We start from the raw sequence: 21114 nt of genomic DNA on the forward strand, positions 1-21114 counted from the left end.
GCAGAAGACAAATGCCAAGGCAAAAGTAAACGGAAGACGAAGGCGTGACATGAAAAATATGGAAACATAAGAAGTGCATAAAAGTCCTAAATAAAGGAAAAATGTGCACAAGAAAAAGCGCAAGTCAATATTTTTGTAAAAGAGCACAAGCGCATCATGATTTAATTTAAAGAGCGCTGAGCTCTCACCTATACAATTTGTAAAGGTAAATGGGCGGTAGGAAGGAAGCTAGGAAAATAGGAGGAAAATGGGAAAAAGAGCCTAGACAACAGTCAGCCATGTAAAAAAGGGGATAAGGGGGATGACCGCCCAAAAGAGATTTAGGGTTTTGTATATAAAGTTGAAAAGTGAATGAGAAGCTCATTCTTGTGTGTGGCCAAAAGTGGTTCTCCTCTTCTTCTTCTTCTTCTTCTTCTTCTTCTTCTTCTTCTTCTTCTTCTTCTTCTTCTTCTTCTTCTTGCTTGAGCTTGTGCTTGAGAGAGGGAGTGTGAGAGTGTGAGGGAGTGAGTGTGTGAGGGTGAGGGACCGAGGAGGAGAAGTTCTCCATCTTCCCCTCTCTTCTTTTCTTCTCTTCTCTTCTATTGTCTTGCTCGCGGCTATGGAGCTTGGAGCATGGAGCTTGAGGATGGAGCTTGCTTGAAGCTTACACTTGGATCGTGGAGCTACCGGAGTGCGCAGAAGAGGAGGTAACTCATTTCGGCATCAAGGTAAGCTCACTACACTCGTAGGATCGACGGCGCATCGACTAGGTGAGAGATAGCCATTAGAGATCGCTTGAAACGCTTGAAACAATAAGCGGTCCGTGGGTCTTGGCGGTTGAGCATGAGCTCCCTCTACACGAGTATTGCTTGACTCCCCGACATTAGTGCTTCACTCCCGGTGATCGATTCGAGTGCTTCCCCCTTCAACCCTTTGCTATATACACAATCCTAGGACTGTCAAAACATGGCATCACTTAAGATTTACTGTTTAATGCTTCTTGACATTGCCCGTTTGATGCCTATTGATGCCCGGTGATGCCTGGATGTTATGGGATGCTATGTCCATGCTTTGGGACTGATTTGGAGCAGATTTGAGTATTGTTTGAGTTTCATTTTTTGCTTTCTATAATACAGTGGGTTGAAGCTCAGTCACTTGGTGTATGCATTGGTTCATGTATACAGGGTGCTCACCGGAGGTTTGAATGATCATACCGATGTATTTGAAGGTCTTCAAATGCTTCTTCTTGGTTCCTGAATACTTCTGAGCTTGTATTAGGCTCCTACTTGGTTGTTTTTCACTAGCATTTGGCTTCAATTGGCATGCTTTGGACCGGTCTATGCCTATTGTCACTACTTGACATTTAGGCTTCTTGCATTTATGCTTTGGTCAGATATGGATGCCACTTGGTTTGCCCATGCTTGACAGTTACTTGGAGCTTCATCTTCAGATGTATTTGAGCATTTTGGATCTATTGTACATTACATTTGGTTGTCAGTTACTACTCTTTGAATGCTTTCAGGCTTATGCTTTACGGGTCTGAGATAGCTTGGGATTTATGCTCCGGATGTACCCTAATGGGATTTGGCATGTCTGATGCTATGTATTTGATGTATTAGAGCATTGCTTGCTCTCTTTGCATCTGACTTCACTTCCAGTGGGAGTCTCTTGGTATATTCGGATGTACACAAAGTCTTATTTACATATGAGCTTGAGCTTGTGGGACAGTTACATGCATTTGCTCTCTTGAGAGCTTTATGTCTACAATTTGTCTGTAGTAATGGGCTGATTTGATACGCCTATTGGGGCAGGCACATATCTCTATCACAGGTTTGTCAAATTTTTATGCATCTTAGATGATTATGTATTGAGCTTCTTGCTCTATCAATTGTGCTTGTCCTTGGCCTCTTCTCTTATCTCGAGACCCATTACATGCATGACTTCTAGACCTATGAGATGTCTCTTGCCTGACAGGTTATTGGTTTGACAGTTCTTGGTACCTTCTTGCCCCCTGGAAACTCACTGTTGGATGTATCTTGCTACCTGGAAATTGCAGTGACATATGTATCAGTAATTGCTTCATTTTGGGACAGTTTTACCTACTACTATCATTTATTACAGTAAGCTGAAATCTGTACATTTTTAGCACTTCTATGAGGGTAATGCTTACTATTTGATGTTATATTGGTTATATTTGGTGGACAGGTGCTTCTCTTTGTGAAATCCACCCTTTCAGCCGGTTTTAGTAGTGGTTTTAGTGCATTTTCTACTAATTACAACAACCTGCAATTTTACTTTTTTCCTTTGATTTGGGACAGTATGGCTAGTCATTTGAAAGATATAGCTCTCTTTAACATTGCCAAGTTGGATGGTACCAGCTATGGGTATTGGAAGTCCCAAATATGGTAGATTTTAGTATAGAAGTTGCAGATTAAACCCTTGTGTTTCAAGGGTGTTAAACCTAAGGATATGGATGATGATGTTTGGATGGAAGTTGATGAGCTATACAAGTCTACCATTATTTTGTCACTCTCAGAAGAGGTCCATCATAATGTTGTTGAAGATGAGAATCGGAGTGTATGGGATTTATGGGAGAAGATTCAGGAGCTTTATGTGCAATAGAGTCCTGCGTCACAGATGTATTAGATGAAGCAGTTAATGGACCTACGTATGAAGGAGGGGACCTCCCTTTCATCTCATTTCAGTTAGTTTCATGCTATCATGAAGAGTCTGTTGTCACAGGGTATTGAGTTCAAAGACAACTTGCACCCGTTGTTTCTACTTGGTACCTTGCCTGAATCATGGAATGTATTCTGTACTGCCATATGCACGAACAAGCTTGATGGGCTGAAAATCACCATATGCACGAACAAGCTTGATGGGCTGAAAATCAAAGATGTTCAGAGTGCTTTATTGACTGAGAAAATCAACAGGAGAGAAACAATGATGCTTCCCGCTCTTCACATGCATTGACCATTAGTGGTGGCAGAAATGGCAAGCATGATAATGATCATAAGGGCAGGGACTCTCAGAAGTCCAAGTCTAAATCACATGGTTGCAGTAAGTCCCGTGGACGGAAGTCTGATCTTACCTATCATTATTGTGGGAAAGCAAGACATATTAGGTTGCAATGCCATAAAATGCGAGATGATAAGCGCAAGGAAAAGGGAAAAGAAAAAGTGCAGGAAAAGTCTTCTAAGTGCAATATTGTACCTGCAAAGTCCAGTGTGAAGATAGAAGAGGTTAATGTCATGCAGGCCACTGATTTAGATGATGATTACATACTTGCAGCTTCTTCATGAGATGCCTTACAAACTTCTGAGATACATTCTATGTATGCGCAGTGCTGGCTCTTGGATTCGGGTGTGTCCTTTCATGTGACACCCTGTAGAGATTAGTTTCATACCTATTATACAATGTCTGGTTCTGTGTGTCTTGGTGATGATAGGTCTCTTGACATTGTGAGCATTGGAGATGTTAGGCTGCAGTTTCCTTCTGGCAGTTCTTTTATTTTGCATGATGTATGCCATGTACTTGCGTTGACTCACAGCCTTATTGTAAGGTGCCGCCCATCTTCTGTCTAGGCACGCTTTTAGCGATCTATCGAGAAACGAATCTAAGTGTCGCTGCTCGGCACTCCCATGGAATATTTCGGGTTTTCTCGTCTAGGGTTTCCTCGAATCCACCTCGCAACGGAACGTTTATGGCCGAACTCACTAGGATCGACCTGAAATTTGGACTTCTAGTGACCAAGGTCTCCTAACAGCATTCTAGCAATGGATCTTGGACATCCCACTTTCCACAAAGATACCCAAGGTGAAGCAGACCCATGACGGACTTGGTTCAAAGAGAATGGAAAACAAAAGGGATGCACCGCTCAACCTCTTTGCCTATAGGGCATAGTCCCATTCCGGTCCCCTAAAACGGTATGTATCGAGGTTCTATCCTAACAATTTCTAAGGTCTAAGATGGTAAACCTTGTGAGAAGCCTCCTAGTTCTTTGGAACCACCCTCTCGTAGGACGGACCCGTCGGGGGTTCCATCCACCTGCTTCCCTCAATAGCTTTAGTTTTCTAATTAGGTCCTACCACATTTATGTGTGATACTAAAAGTCAACTTCATTAATTAAGCCTTTTAGGGAACATAATTAGTTCGCATAACTTATAGCATGGACACAAAAACAGTGCAAGCAATCTATTGGCAAACAAGTTCAAACAATTTCCTTAACTTATCTTCAAGTTAACCTTTGTCTCCCGCCCATACATGAGAAATTATGTATCCCTTCTGTCCAACAAAAGTATATCTTCTGCCCTACAGAAGTAACTGGTCCAAATCTCATGGCACCAAAAACTCAATCCTTTATCTAGAATAGGATCTCCCAACATGCCCAGACGTTGGGGGCCACGGAGGTCTTCAACTCCATTCTAGACCTAGCCAGGGGTGTCCAGAGCTCCAACTGACCTGCAAGCTGTCTAGGAGCGAAACATCATTCCCGTGGTTGGTGTTTTCACCACTCAAACTTCGGCCCATGAATCGAGCAGTGCCCTCTTTGGGTTAATCCGCGGTGCAATCATGGAGGTGATTCACCCGTGCAAAATATCCTTCCTTAATTGAATCCTTTAAGAATCAAGCACAAACAAGGCATTCAGCCCTAATATCATTTTCCAAGAAAAATTTCATTTATTCCCATGGCGACTTGTCATCATAGACCCTTTCCATGCATTTAGCATAAATCACAAGCACTTGGAATAATCATCCAAACAACAACTAACACCCAGTTAAATGTAAAAGCATTTAGGATGTTATTCAATCAACCAACAAAACCAATTGTATTTTTTCCAAACAATACAAGAATAGCCACGATAACATTTCCATCGCATATATGCTCTCCCCCTTGGGATCAACGAGAAATTCTATATAAAATTTACTTAACGCTTGTATGCACAATTTTTAATGTCATGATTATGCCATTCATAACCCTTGACCAATTCTTTCTTGTAATTTCTCTATCAACGAATAAGCCACATGCAACTAGGTGCAATTAACTTTCCTTGATATATGCACTTTGCAAGCTCCATCTTACAAATATGTGAGACGAAATGATCTATACTCATGCATCATAGTATGGGGCCTAACATATCTCATACGAGAATCAAAATAAGCATCTATCAATTTGGAAATACATTACTTACGACCAGTACCGCAATTGGATTGACAGTGATGCCTTCGCCCGAAGCTTCGTTGTTGGTTATGGGATTGCTAGGGCCATCGTCCGCAAGTAGACTCAAGAGATTAAGAAGGTGGAATAGATTCAAGATGGGAGAGCATAAGAGAAGATGGTTAAGTCGAGGATTGAGATAGAGGGAATTGTGCAGCCTCTCGGGGTCTCTCTCTCTCTCTCTCTCTCTCTCTCTCTCTCTCTCTCTCTCTCTCTCTCTCTCTCTCTCTCTCTCTCTCTCTCTCTCTCTCTCTCTCTCTCTCTTACAATCTCTTGGAGGGTATCCTTCTCTCTACCTCTCTCTCGCAGCCTCTTGGGGTCTCCTTATGCTTTTTTTTGCCTCCCCATGCCTCATATTTATAGTGAATTAGAGAAGAGGGCTTGTGGCTGAGAAGTGGAGCTCTTTGTGGAGGGGAATCTTGGAAAGATCAGTGATCTGATGCTTAGATCATAAATCTGATGGTTCCATTGGCTCCAAAAGGGGGGTAAAACTCCAAGACACTTGCTTAGAAAGCTCTTATTTCACTCCTTCTTCTTTTCTCTGTTCGAAGTGCTGTCTATTGTCTGTAGACTACTGCGATCGCGGCACGCACGATTTTGCAAATCCTCTCTTTGTTTTTTTTGTTTTTATAAAATCTCCAAAACTAACTAAAACATCACTTGTCTTTTCTTTTAAATAACATCCAGTTCTAGAAATCTCCATATCTTTTTTTGGATAATATCTAAAATAAACTAGTTTTGCCCAAAATCTAATATTTTTGGACCATCCAAACTATACACATTAATACTAGTGATTAATATAGCTCATAAGTCTCGTTCACGTTGTAACATACGTGAAGGGTGGCTACGGTCCTTGTCAATTCGAGAAAAATATCAGATTTACAACTCTTGATTTTTCTAAATAAAATATTTTTAATTATATAAAAATTATTAGTTATTAATGTTAGCTAGTTTTTACCTTAGTTAGTCTTTAGTTAGTAATCTTACTAACTTATTATTTGACTAACTAACTTTCGAACTAACCAACTAACTTTTATTGTGCAGAGATATTACACTTATGTCAGCTGGACAGCTTGATGATGTAGGGTATTTTGTGTCTTTTGGAGACTCTGCATGGAAGATTACTTGTGGCAGGCTTGTACTTGCAAGAGGTGCCAAGTCTAGCAGTCTCTATCCCTTACTTATATCTGGAGTTACATTGGATCATGTTTTGTCTGTGGGTTCTATTCCCCATGTATCCCTTTGGCATGCTTGTTTGGGGCATATGTCTCTAAAAGGAATGAAAATGCTCCGTGCTTTGCAGTATCTTCTGCGTTTTGACTCTTCGCATTTTGATTCTTGTGATCATTGTTTGTATGGCAGGCAAACTAGAAATACACATAAAAAGTCTGTTAAGAAACGCATGGGTGGGCCCTTGGCTCTTGTGCACTCAAATGTATGTGGGCCCATGCCCTATCAGTCACTTGGTGGGACAAAGTACTTTGTTACTTTCATAGATGATTACTCATGTAAGGTTTGGGCTTATCCCATAAAGACAAAATCTAATGTCTTAGACACATTTCAACGTTGGCTTGCATTGGCAGAGAACCACTCTAGGAAAATGCTCAAATGCCTAAGGTCAGCTAATGAGGGTGAGTATGTATCACGTGCTTTTGAGCAGCTTTGTGATGAGCAGGGTATTAAGCGTCAGTTGACCGCCCCTTACATCCCACCCCAGAATGGTATGGCTGAAGGCATGAATAGGACCATTCAGGAAAGGATCCGTAGCATGCTTAGCCAGTCTGGCTTACCGCAGCACTTTTGGGCTGAGGCAGTTACTACTACAGTGCATCTCATTAACATGTTGCCTAGCAGTGGCATTGACTTTCAAGTTGCAGAGGAGGTATGGACAAGCAAGCCCCCCTCTTATGATCATTTGCGTGTCTTTGGATGTGAGGCATTCTACCATGTGCCCAAGGACAAATGCAATAAGCTGGATCCTAAAAGTGTAAAATGCATTTTCATTGGCTATGGAGATGCAAGAGAGATGGGTTACCATCTATGGGATCCATAGGCGTGGAAAGTGATCTGCAACCATGATGTCATCTTTCATGAGGACAAAATGCATATGCAGCCTGAGAAAGTGGTTGAGGTACGCAAATCATCCTGCTCCACGGCCAACTAGACAACGTGCAACATCACCTGATGCTAGACATGCTAATGTTAGACAAGATGTCGGTCAGGTAGCAGAGCCTGGATTGAGGCGTTCTACTAGAGATAGACAACCTCCTAACCGTTTTGCACCCTCTATGGATTATGTACTGGTTATGGATGCAAGAGAGCCTCTCACTTATAATGAGGCTATGCACAGGGGTGATTGTCACTCTTGGGAGAGGGCTATGCAACTTGAGCTTGACTCATTACATAAGAATAAGACTTGGGATTTGGTTTCCTTACCTCAGGGTAAGAAGGCTTTGCCCTGCAAGTGGGTATACGAGCTAAAAAATACCCCTAGACACCCCAAGCTGGCATACAAGGCTCGATTGGTTGCTAAAGGTTTTAAGTAGGAGCATGGTGTTGACATTGATGAAGTCTTTTCTCCTATGGTCAAGATGACCACCCTACACTTAGTCTTGGCCTTGGTTGCACAACTTGACCTGGACTTGTACCAGATGGATGTCAAGACTGCTTTTTTACATGGAGACTTGCATGATGAGATTTACATGGAGCAGCCTAAGGGCTTTGCAGACCCTGGCAAGGAACACCTAGTGTGCAAACTAAAGAAGAGTCTATATGGCTTGAAGCACGCACCTAGGGAATGGTACCATAAGTTTGATGCATTCATGTAGTCACAGGGCTACAATCGCAGTGCTATGGATCCGTGCTTGTACACAAAGGAAGCCCGTGACAATTCTTTACTGATTTTGGTACTCTATGTGGATGACATGCTTTTAGCAAGGACAGCTCATGAGGAGCTAGATACTCTTAAGGCTCAGCTCTAAAAGAGCGTTGAGATGAAAGATCTGGGACAGGCCTCTCATATACTTGGTATGCGCATTACACGCGATAGATCTCAGGGACTACTCTATCTATCACAGAGGGAATACATTCATAAAGTCCTTGAGTGCTTCCGCAAGCAGGATGTTAAGCCTATTAGCTGTCCATTACCTTCTCATGTGAAGGTTTCACAGCCGATTGTCCGTAGACAAATGAGCAGAGGGCCGAGATGGCCAAGATTCCCTATGCATCATCCGTGGGCAGTCTTATGTATGCCATGATAGCCACCCGTCCAGATATTGCTTTTGCAGTTGGGGTTGTGGCACAATATATGGCTACATCTAACAAAAAACATTGGGATGCCATGAAGGGCATCATGAGGTACCTGAAGGGCACAATAGATATGTGTCTTTATTATAGCAGCCAGGATACAGGAGTCGTGGGGTACACTGACTCTGATTATGCAAGACATGCAAATAGTAGGAAGTCCACTTCTGGCTATGTCTTCATTTATACTGGAGGGGCTATCTCTCGGATGTCCAGGGCGTAGAAGTATAAGGCTCTTTAAACTACAGAGGCCGAGTATATTGCAGCCACAGAGGCTTGCAAGGAGGCTATCTGGTTAGGCCGTTTGATTGCAGACCTTGATATGACAGATGCTATGCCTACACTGCATACAAATTCTATGAGTGCCATTTAGTTGGCCAAGAATCCTGTCTTCCATGCGAAGACGAAACATATCGAGGTGAGGTATCACTTCATTCGCGAGGTCGTTGAGGACAGGTCTGTTGACCTTGTCAAGATTCTGATTGAGCAAAATCCTGCAGACTTGCTCACGAAGAGCCTCACTACTAAGTGCTTTGCCTTCCTCAAGAGATCGATGGGCATTGGATGAGATGACATCTTTTTCCTCATCATGTTGTACATGTGTACCTATTGTACTACCTTTCTTTTTTCTCTTTCACTAGGGCAGATTTGCCTTTAAGTGGGAGGTTGTTGGGGGTAAAGGTGCCTCCGCCTAACCACTCGTGTATTACTACACTGACAGTACCCACCACTGCACACTGCAGGTGGCGAGAGCCCGTCACAGTCACTTATTCTTTATTCTTTTAGTGACAATTTGAATAAAGGAAGGCCCGGCCACACATTGTGGTTGTTGGAGTTCCCACTTTTGAGTCTCTCTCTCTCTCTCTCTCTCTCTCTCTTGGCTCTTGATCTCCATTCGCCATAGCTCTCATCGCCAAGTTTCTTCCTCCTGGGTTCCACTTTCCTTTCATAAACATTGGTTCCTTCAAATAATTTATGGTCACAAATACAAAGACAATGCCAAACAATTCTTTGAAAGCACTTGCAAAACAATATATTTTTATCATGCACCCTCTCCAAGGTGCAATGCCAACTTGGCATTTCGTCCCTTAATCGATGACTTGTGTCCAAATCTTAGGCACATGATCCACTAATCTTCTCTTATCTAGCATCAAGGCCTTCCACGAAGTCCACCTTGGGCTTGTAGGGGTTAGACTAGTCCTAGGATTTATGCCCAGGGCCCCCTTGTCACCCTTATCACCTCTTAGCCTAATGCCCTCCCTATTATGTGACCTCTTGTATTTGGGGTCGGTCCTAACCTCCAATGCAATCAAACATCACCTTGGTGAATGGCTCCTGCCACTAATCTTGGGGGAGGTTTAGTGTGTAATTATAAATCTACTCATGAGGGCACAATAACTTTTATGAAAACACACAATCAAGCAATTAGCCTATCATCATAAGCTTGGAAAACATTTATTTCCATATCATCAATCCAATCAATCCCTTTGAATATTCATAAAAATTAGAAACTTATCTTAACTGAGAATATCATTTCTTTTTTGAAATAGGAAACTAATTCTTAAAGGAAAATTCAACAAAAAAACAATGTCCTTTGAATACTGCACAAAAGAAAATACAATCCCAATTATCCTTCCTTAGAATGCAATCACATAAGGACTCCTCTTCGAGTAAATCATGCTATTCAAGTAGTTCATGCTGCTAGTCTAATCTTTCATTTTTACCAATTCCTAGCTTATCTTCAACTACTAGCTCACTTGTCCTCTAAGGAATTCCAAGTTTATAAAAGGCACCTGGAAGGCTTCTGATATAGGTGGCATGCATATCACAGTTATATTTAAGTGTTTTGTATTTTAGGTGTTCCTCTTGGGAGCCATCATGCATTCCAAGCCCCATGTGCTCTTTCTCAAACCTTAATGAATGCTTGTGCTTATCTTCAGCTTCAAGGTTTGGGACCTTGCTTCCTCCCGTATGCTTCAAGTCTCAATGACCCACTTTGGTTGCTTGATGGGGTTTGGAATCAAGGGTTCCGTGTCTATTTGCTTGGCAAGTAGTATTGCACTTCCTCAATCTTTTTCTTTTCCTTTATCTCTTTCAATCCCTCTTTCTCACTCTATCTCTTTCAATCACTCCCTCTACCTCCTTCCTAACCTTCTTCCTTCCCTAACTTTTCTCTCCTTCTCTCTTTTTATATCTACCTATCTTTCTATCAAACTAGACTGTCCTTCTCCCTTCTTTTCTTCTCTTTCCTATCTTCTTCTTTCTCACTTTTCTTCTCTTCTCCTCCCCTATCTTCCTCTTATACTTTCTTCTTTCTCTCTCTTACTCTCTTTTCCTCCCTTATCTTCTCTTTTCTTTCTTCCTCTTCTTCTACTTCTCTCTATCATCTCTTTCTTCACTATCTTCTTCTCCCTTTGAGTTCTCCCTTCTTTTCCTCCCTCTTCTCCCCTTCTCCTACTTCTCCTCTCCTCTCTCTCTCTCTCTCTCTCTCTCTCTCTCTCTCTCTCTCTCTCTCTCTCTCTCTCTCAAAGTATCAACAAACTCGCATGCAGAAAAACTAGGCCTATTAAGCCTTAGCTAAGGCTTTTATTTGCCTTAGCCAAAGGCTATTCCCTTCCATTGCACAAGATATTGGCCATTGGTCATCTCAAAGTCATTTCCTTCTCATCAATCACGAGGTTGGTCATGTAGTGCATGGCGACATTCGATGCTACCGTGAAGTGGGGTTAATGAGCATTGATGATGAACATGCACTTGGATGATATAATCAAGGTAGCATGGCATTGATTACAATTGCAACGAGCTTGAAGAGATCGAAGATGGTGGTTTGCTTTTATTATTTCATGCTTTTTCTCTTATAGAAATACTAAGATGTTAAAATCTTTAAAATCGCCCCCCTCCTAATACTTTTTCTCTTATAGAAATAGTAAGGCTTTAAAACATTTAAACTCCCCCCCCCCCCCCCCCTAACACTGGTTCATGCGGAGGGGGGAGGAACATTACAAACTCAAAATGGATTCTAGCCTATGGTGGTCTTGTAAGCTATTTGATAAGCCCACAGAGCAACCATGAGTTGTTATCCTAATCACTTCTAGGAGAAATAGACTTATTATCCTAGTCACTCATAGCGGCCATGAGCTTGTTATCCTAGTCACTCCTAGAGGGAGAGATTGTGTTTGTGAATGTTGATCCATGTTTTGTTTGTAGATTCTTCTTGGCTATTTTCTTAAGCATAACATGGATTTGGATTTCTATGGATGGCTAGGAATGCAAAGAGTCAGTGTCCAATAACTTTATTTACAAAATGTGTTCCTTTATCACTCATTGTCTCAATGGGAGAGCCAAATCTAAAGATGACTTACTTCCATAAGAACTTAGCATGGTTATAGTATCATCCCTTTAAGTGGCCCTAGCCTCTACCCATTTGATCACGTAGTCTATAGCAATGATGATGTATCATTCTTGCATGGTACTAGGCTAATGGGTCCCATTAAGTCCTTAATTTTTGAAGGGTTGATGGGAAATGTGTAAAGTGTGTTTCGTTTTTTCCTTGAATGGCACCTTAATACATTAGCACTCATCACAAAGCTTCACAAAGTGTGCCACATATTGAAAGAAGGTAGGCCACCATAGTTGTGATTGAGTCACTTTTCTAGCCATAACATTGATATCAAATTAGCCTCCTACGATCCCTCCTCCATGTACTTCTTGAAGCACATCCTCCATTTCATACTCACATATGCATCTTCTCAAAATATCATTCTAACCTAAACTATACAATCGTTCAAATTCATATTTCAACATTAGGGTTCTCAATCAATCTCTCTCCCAAAGAATGAAAAGCACAAGTGTATACATTTTGAGCATGCATCATTGCTTGGAGGGAGATTTCATCATTCAAATTTGGCATGATAGCCATTCTATTTTGAAGCTCATGCTTAGTATCATACACATACAACTATGTGAACCTTGGTCTTGCACGGTAACGTGTATCAGGCACCAAGAGATGCAATATAATGATTAAACAAAACCATGAACTCAGAAGGTATATCATTTTCTACCTACAAGTAAGGACTCATATATTTCAACACCCAGTGACACAAAAGCCATGGTAGCATTGTAAGCACGTATATTTCTCCTAAACTCTTTGCTATGCATATGCTCACCAATCAACATACCTCGTAGAAGCTCAAGGGGCTCTCCAAGGGGTGGTAAAGAGACCTTACCATTGCGAGACAACAATATTTTCCCACTGTGCAACCACGAAAAATCTTTGACTCACATCTCCAAAACTTGTGCTTGACAATGAGAATATATTTTCTTCATATCTGAAAGGCTATGATGGCCAGGATTGTGGAAATGTAGTGCACACATGGCTGGGTGAACTTCCATCTCAAGCATTTCATGCAAAAGGGAGAGATCCCCTCCATTGGCTGATCAAACCTCGATTCTTCAGGCATTGTATGGTCATGCACTACATGCTCTAAAATGAGTGGATTTTTGCCTTCCACATGCAAAAATGGATTGACATGCCACACAAGCATAAACACATTCAATGTAGCAATATCTAGGGGCACATGAGAGCTTCCATTGCCAACATTCGAGGATCATCTATTTCCCTCAATTCTTATAGTGAAAAAGTGGTGTGAAGAATGCACACAATCAAAGCTAACATTTTCATTTTCATGACAATATGAAGCAAGACCTAGATGAGTTGTCCACATTTGCATGTGTACTCTCACATTGTGTCTTTGGCTAACTCTAGTAGAGTTCAACCATAGTCTTTGCAATTGTAGCATAGGCTCCCTTGAAAGTATACGTACATTTAAAGCCATATTGGGGCCACAATATGGAGGCATAAATGGAGAAAAAAACAACAATAAATAAATGAAAATAACATGAGAGAGAGAGAGAGAGAGAGAGAGAGAGAGAGAGAGAGAGAGAGAGAGAGAGAATATAGTTCATGAGTGACTATAGAGAGTTATAAGGAGATGTTGATAGAAAGAATTAAGACAACCATTTTACTAATCCATGCAAAAAAAGAACCACATTGTTTGAAAAATGCAACATGAGGCATAAAAGACATAACACAAATATCACGAAAACAACGTTGATTGTAGCGTAGCTACAACTAGAACAAATCCTATTTAAGTGCATCCTTCCACGCCTAGTGCCTAACCTTGAAAGGACTAAGAACCAAATTCCCACCGCCCAAAGGGCTATGCACCACTTGGCATCACATGGGAATTAGAGCCAGTTACTCTACCAACTACATCATTTGTAAGCCTGTCAGTAATGAAATTAAGTCAACCAAGCTTCAACTGAAAGTTAGTTGCCTATGCTCCAAGTCTATCTATTTGAGACCTCAAGTTTTGAACCATAGATCCATCTTCCTCGCCCCATAGTATCCTCCACATCTCCCCATACAACTTATTGGGTGTCCCTTTGTATGTTGGAAGTAACATCCAGTAATCCCTACAAAGCAGCATCGACATAGCCTTCCAAGTAACATCATCATGTGTCCTAGAGACAAGCTACTATCTCAAGGTACTAAGATCTTGTGCAACTCCATTCTTCCAAGTGATGTCACTTGCAAGGGGGCCAACTGGTGTACAATTGGAGGACCACCTATTCAAGGCTATCTTCAATGCTCTTTTGAGTGCTTTATCCCTAGCAATTTGTTTTGCCCTCCTCACATTCATGCATCTTTGTATGCTGGATGTAAAAACCTCAAGAATGTCATTGTTGGAGGTGTCAATCGTGGCACGAGGAATGCACACCTTCATATCTATAGAGCATCGAAACCAAGAAAGTGCTCATATGCAAGAAGAACTAAATGATTCGTATACTTAGGAGTTTCTTAGACCTTTAAAAATCTTAATTGTCCTGAAAATCATTTAGTTCTTCTTGCATATGAGCACACGTGCACACACACACGTGCACACCCACACGTGCACACACACACACGCATGCACACACACGTACACATGCACGCACGCGCGCGCGTGCACACACACACACACACACACACACACACACACACACACACACACACACACACACACACACACACACACACACACACACACACACACACACACACACACACACACACACACACACACACACACACACACAGAGCTAGCTAAACAATCCTTTCCAAAAAAGCTTATTGAGTTACCCTTGACCTTAAAACGTATAATGGCCTTGAAAATTCAATGTGTAGTAGACCCATTAATTTTCATTTACCTTACAAGTCTATATTTAGTGTAAGTCTTAAGGTCTCAATATAGATTGTCTATGGTGAATACATTTAGGTCATTTCTATATCCCAAATGGTCATTCTCATATAGAAATATACAATGGTAGGTGATATATCATCAGATGATGTACATACACCATAGCTATGGTTAGGTTTGAGGTTAAAGAGGTGAGTTATGAGATTAAGTGATGTACGTAGACCATGGTTGTGGCTAATTGGAGGTTAGAGGAGGTAGGAATGGTTAAAAGGTTACAATTCCATGTTGAGAACTATCTAGGATCATAAAATGAGAGATCCATGATGGACTATAGAGAGAGTTCTAATCTAATGCATAATTGAATCTTGATTAATTATGCACCTTCAAATAGGCAAAATATATCGCTAAACCTCAATCCACCATTTCATTCTAGTGACCCAATATGCATCATGTGTATTGTGAATGGGAAAATAAATTTAGGGGGATCATTTAATTAAAAATATGCAAAGTGTTGAGTGTAGTACTTGCACATCGTTTCTTTCAAGTTCGCTTTTATTAGAGTTCATGTAAAGCTCACTATATGACTATAAATGTTCAATTTTTAGTCTAAAATAGTATCTATGTCAATGGCAATCACATTTTGGCTTTGAAAAAAATGTCGGCATGTCAAAAGGACCCCTCAAAGGGCGGGTGTGCATAGGTAGAGTACTTTTACATCCCACATCACACTTGGAAGCGTATGTGTGCTCGAGTATAGGTGTATATATATAGACTTTTGCACTACATATATGGACCTATTAGGTTGTGTTCTAGAAGTTGGATTGAGTGTTATTTTAGATAGAGTGAAAGGTCCTTGTGCATACGATAAATAAAAGCCACGATATGTAATTTATCATAGCTTTATGATAAATTGGGAGATCCATGAATTTGCTAGCTTTTGCTTATCTCAGGAAATTGGTGATTGGATCATGGTACTTAAGTGGTAATCATACATGGATCATAGGATATCGCTATCTTTGTTTAGGTAGTAGAATGTGAACATCCTCAAAAATTTTAATGGGTGCTCTACCTACACACACCACCATCTAGCCACCCATTTCTATGCTTATGATTATCCCCCATTATAATTAAAGAATGTTTTAGCCAATTATATTATACCTTTTGCACTTGAATATTAGCACATGCGAAAGATGAGAGGAGCGTCGAGGCTCACACACTTGGGTCATACTCAAAAATAAAGACTCACCATATCACATACTTTTCATAAGTATAATAATTTGACATGTGTGTATATTAGGTTGGTTACACACCAAATGACATATGCCCACTTTTAAGCTTTAACCAATCAAAACACTTATTTAAGGGTTGGGCATCTACAGTCCTTTACACACTGGAGAGGACATGATCTATTGTTTATTTTCCAGAGAGGTGAACTTTGCACCCACTTTTGGATGGGGAGCCTCCCTCGCCCACTTTGTAAAGTGACAGACAAGGGTGCACTTTTTGCATTTGCAACCAATCAAAAAATTAATAAGTTTATTATTTTTTATTTTTTTATAGTCTGTGTCCATTTGGTGTGTAAAGGTATGACGCCCATGTCCACGCCTAGTTTCAAAAAGTGCATGCCCACACTTTGGGTGGGGGTTGGTCGTCTATCACTTGGTGTGTAACTAGCCTTAGCATGGAAATAATCATGGTTATTCTCTTCTTTCTTTCTATATAAAAAATGAAAAGGGAGACTACTAGTCCCCCCCTTTTTTAAAATGCTGAATATAAATTTGTATTACTCAAGAAGGTGGAATTACAGCTTCTCATAAGGGAAACAACAAGAAGCTAACATCAATCTAAACCACAAAACCCTCTGAACAGCTACCTAACTGGCCATTTACAAGGACCTTTGCAACATGCTAGCAACAACACAATGAGTGTGGCCCTTAAGGCGCATCATTAGAGTAGCATGAATGCTTTATTATTTGATAATCGGAACTCCCCCTATGGTGTCTCGGCTAAGAATCTTCATAAGCCCTTGGAGGATAGTTCCCTTTCTTGCACGAGTGAGAGAGAGAGAGAACTTGAGAATCTGTATTTTAAATGGTTTGGGGTTTGGGTATGGATGGTTGTTTGCCATGAAGGACAGGAGACGGGTTTGGGACCTGGGTGTTCTTTGAATTCTGATATAGTATGGGTTGATTGCATTTTCCATATTTGGTGAGACATAAATTTCCATATTTGCTTGTGGGTGAAAAGCTGGTTCAGCGGCGACAGTGTGAACAGAAGACAGAGCGCTGGGACGAAACTATAAGATGCTGTTTCTTGCCAGTGTTTGGGTTTCTCCTTCTTCCTCCTCTCTGGGCTCGTGGGGTTGTACTTCCTCCTCCTCGGAGGATAGAAAAACAGAGAGACCCCACACAGAGAGACACAGAGAGAGAGACCCTACACATACGACAACACAGCAGTACTGTCTATCTCTCTTTCGACAAACAGCTCTGCCACCATGGCCACCTTTGGCTGCTTTGCAGGCCTAGCTTCAGGAGCACTCGGCGTCCTCTCGAGCTCCGAGCTCCATCTGCTCCGCCTCTGCGACTACTCGGTGCCATCTGAGCAGGTGACTGTAAATTTATTCAAACAGTAAACTAAGTCACCTCTTTTCTTTCTGTTCTTTTCGCAAGGAATCTATGAAGGTTTCTGTGTTTCATTGCTGTTGTCGCTGCTAAAGAGGAATGTCAGTTTTCTTTTTTTTTTTTTCCCTTTTTTCGGTGAGTGCCTTTCCTTGAAATCCATGTGTTTATGTGATCACAACAGCTCTTCATCTTTTGGATCTGGAGAGTTCTACAGATCTGGCCTGTTTTGCATCTGGAGATTTCTTGAGGTCTGACAGGCCACTTTCTACTGGTTGTTTTGCATACCCATTCGCAAGAAACTTTAGACCAATTCCCACTGTAATTTACAATATGTGAATTACGACATCTTGAGCTTCTGCGAGGGGGGCATCCATATTTTGCTAGGACAGCACCTTGCCCCCAACCACACCTAGCCATGAATGCAGTGCCTCCTAAGCAGAAGTTCATGATGTTGAACACTATAGAGAAAAGCAAGGGAAAAGAGGGAGCTCATGATGTTGAGCACTGTAGAGAAAAGCAAGGGAAAAGAGGGGCCTGGCGGCCACCCACCCTGCACGGCACCTAGCTGGGAATGCGGTGCCTGTTGAAGACTCTAGCATGAACCAAGCGTAAAGAGCCCCTTTTCCAACATGGGAAAATGTCAAGAACTTCTTGTGATTGCAGATTAGGTTTCTTGAATGTAGTCTTTGAGGATATCGATTTCATACCAATTCTCCATGATAGAGGGGAATAACATTGACGTGTTACTCAGGGATATGATATGATTCTTGTAACTATTTGCTGGGCTGCTGCCATGAAACTGGTAGATATGCTAGTTCTAAAGCATCTCAGTTTGGGGGAGCACAGGTTCTCTTTTCCTATAGCACATTTGTACTGTTAGTTTTCGCTTGCCCATGCAGGTCCGATAGGAACTAATTCACACTTACTCATGTGCTCACTTAGTTGAGAATCCTGGTTGCATTTTGCTTTGTTCAGCTCCACAAATAGCCTAACAGTCCCCCATGTTGCTTTTGAATATGGAAAACAAATGTTATGTGATGATATTTAAGATTTGCATTATATCTGATACTTTGAAGAACTTTTTTCTGAATGTTACTTCTTGTGCAGGCCCACCCTAACAGTCAACAAAGGGACAGTAACGACAGGTCATCACAAGGTGCTCTGAAAATTTCAAAGCCTTCTTTTAGTCTACCAAAGTTAGCACCGGAGTTTGATGGCATTGACTGCTTTGGTACTCTGATTGGATGGTGAAGAGATTTAGCCTCATCAATTTTGTTCCCTCTTTTACTACTTGGTCCAGGGTGGAGCTTTACTGGGCTGCCAGAGAGGCCATGAACATCTACTCTGAAATATCTATGTGGTACAATTACTACTTTCTTAAGGGCTATGGTGGCTATAGCCAGATGTCTTTGCAGAGACTTTTGAGTTCAGTAGCCACAATGCAGTTTGAACTTGCTTGATTCTCTTTGAGACCATGATTTCTCTCTAGTACAAATTACACTTGCTGGAATCAGAAAACTGTTAAAAGATGAGGTCAAAGTGGATTTGATGTTGATTTCTGAATTCTGTTAATGAGAAAAGGAAGATGTGGCCTTACTCTCTTTTCTGTGTGGGATACTTGTGAAGTCTGTCTAGGGCAGATCTGAAGCCAGGACCATTTAGTATATGCCAGGGGTCAGAACCTGAAAACAAATTCTGGTCTGGTGTGCATGCGTTTTCTTCAATGGCAACAGATTTTTAGAATCAACTTGGGATACATTTCAATGTATGCCTTTTCTAGTCTGCTGTGCACAAGGACCCTTCGCAAGGCTATGTAGTGTACAAGCCCTTGCAATCATGTCTTCTGTTTTTGTGAAGAGACCATCATAGCACTGCTTAAATCTTGGCTTGGTGGTGGTACAGTGTGTACTTGTGGCACAATTGGTTTCTTCCCCAGCTAGACTTTTTTATGGTTCTCTGCATATGCAAACTCGATTTAAATTGCTTATGCGGTGCTACTAATGTGTTGAACATGTCTTTGTGTACTATATATGTTTCGGGTTTGGCTTCAGAAGCCACATATTAGCGCTATCCATGTTGCTGAAATCTGCTTGGACAACCTGTTAGCCACATGCAAACTCAATTTAAATTGCTTGTGTTGCTATGAATGTGTTGAACATGTCTTTGTGTACTTTATATGTTTCAGATTTGGCTTCAGAAGCCACATATTAGCACTATCCATGTTGGTGAAATCTGCTTGGACTTAAGAACCAAGTGTCAGTCACATACTAATCCTCCCTATTCCAGAAGTGCACATGAGGCTGCATGTCAGAACCAACTGTAGCTGTATTTCCTTTTTGTGCAAGTTTTTAGAGTAGGGACTACCAATGAAACATTTGCAAATGAGAGACTGTCTATGTAGCTTGTCAGAGCCTTAGTCGAAGGGACTACCCATGAATCACTTGCAAATGTAGAACTGTGTTTATGTAGCTAGTAGCTAGCAAAGGTTAACTGGATACGAGGCTTGCCACTCGACCTATCATGGGATATACTGAATCACTTCGTTTATAAGAGCACATAGAAAGTTATTTATCCAGGGGCTTACTTAGCATAATGTTTGTCTGTCCAGTTAATACAAAGTAGCACTATTGACCTCAGCATGTGATTATGGACTTGATGAATGTAGGTTTTTGGCAGGGTTTCTTTTTAGTTTATTGAGAAGGCTTAAACGCAACATAACATGGACATGCTATTAATATTTGACCCACATGCTCAAACCACGGGCTACAACCCTTATTTTAATAATGCCAGTCATAGTGACTTTACTTGATGGTGCTTTTCTGCATGAATGGAATGTTTAACTAAGATGCGTTGCAATGCCATTAATTGGTAGGGGACTCTTGCAAACAAGCTTATACTTGGTGAAGACTTGGTGAATGTGAGTAAGATCTTCCCCCCACTGCGGGAAGTATGGCGAAGGGGATGGACAGGCAACTGGAGGCAGCACCACAGTATGTTGTGTGCATGTAAAATCATGGCAGAAGCTGAATGAAGATCTTTCTCAAGCAGCTCTTTTGATACAAATCCCTTCTTAACCAACACCTGGAAGAGTGTAGGACAGGTCCCCTAACTGTAGGACTGGTGCCTCAGTGCCTCTTTCATTTCATGAGTAGTCATAAAATTCTATATCGTAAACGGCATCAGCTGAAATCTCTGGGGATTACGGTCTAGAATGAGATTCCGGGAAGACTAGTGATGAGATTAAGACACTTGAATAAATGTAGCCGAAATGCTACACTAACAAGTTAGTCTTGTCATGAATATCATCCTATCTTGCCTTTGTATCAATCAAGTTATATGAGTTTTAATTGAGTATATGCATTAGACTGTACACGTTATAACATCATTGCATAATTCATTTTTAAAACTATGAACTTTGGATAATTGTAAGCGTTCATAATGGTTAAATATGCAAAGAAAATTAAGAAGTTGTATATTCGACATAATGCTAAATTACAAGAAACTAAAACTAGCCTGTGTTAATTCTACTTGTGTAGCATTATTGAGAAATATGAAAATTTTAAATATTGGCTAACAATTATTCAGGTTATATTAAAATATACAATGTCAAAAAGATCCATTCTAAAATAAAATTAGTAGAATACATAGTCAACATTCCAAAATCAAATGAGAAAGTGGAGGTTAGCTTAACTTTTATTCACAAATATTGATAGATACACTAAACTAGGGCCCTTCTCTAGAGATCGAGACCAAG

The 21114-nt window shown here is 40.9% G+C and overlaps 1 long non-coding RNA gene across 2 annotated transcripts; it reads left to right on the top strand.

Annotated features, from left to right (window-relative positions):
- The first annotated feature begins 17060 nt into the window (after positions 1 to 17060).
- On the top strand, positions 17061 to 19107 carry LOC148037724 (uncharacterized). Of its 2 annotated transcripts, XR_015690686.1 has the most exons (3): positions 17061 to 17344; positions 18468 to 18516; positions 18661 to 19107. It is a non-coding gene; the product is annotated as an uncharacterized LOC148037724 (long non-coding RNA). The 2 variants fall into 2 exon arrangements; XR_015690685.1 differs by having other exon boundaries at positions 17068 to 17344; positions 18468 to 19107.
- Positions 19108 to 21114: the final 2007 nt, after the last annotated feature.

Source organism: Lygodium microphyllum, chromosome 4 (assembly GCF_053477565.2).
Source record: "Lygodium microphyllum isolate KBCC chromosome 4, Lygodium_microphyllum_v1.1.10, whole genome shotgun sequence".
NCBI classification, from domain to species: Eukaryota; Viridiplantae; Streptophyta; class Polypodiopsida; order Schizaeales; family Lygodiaceae; genus Lygodium; species Lygodium microphyllum.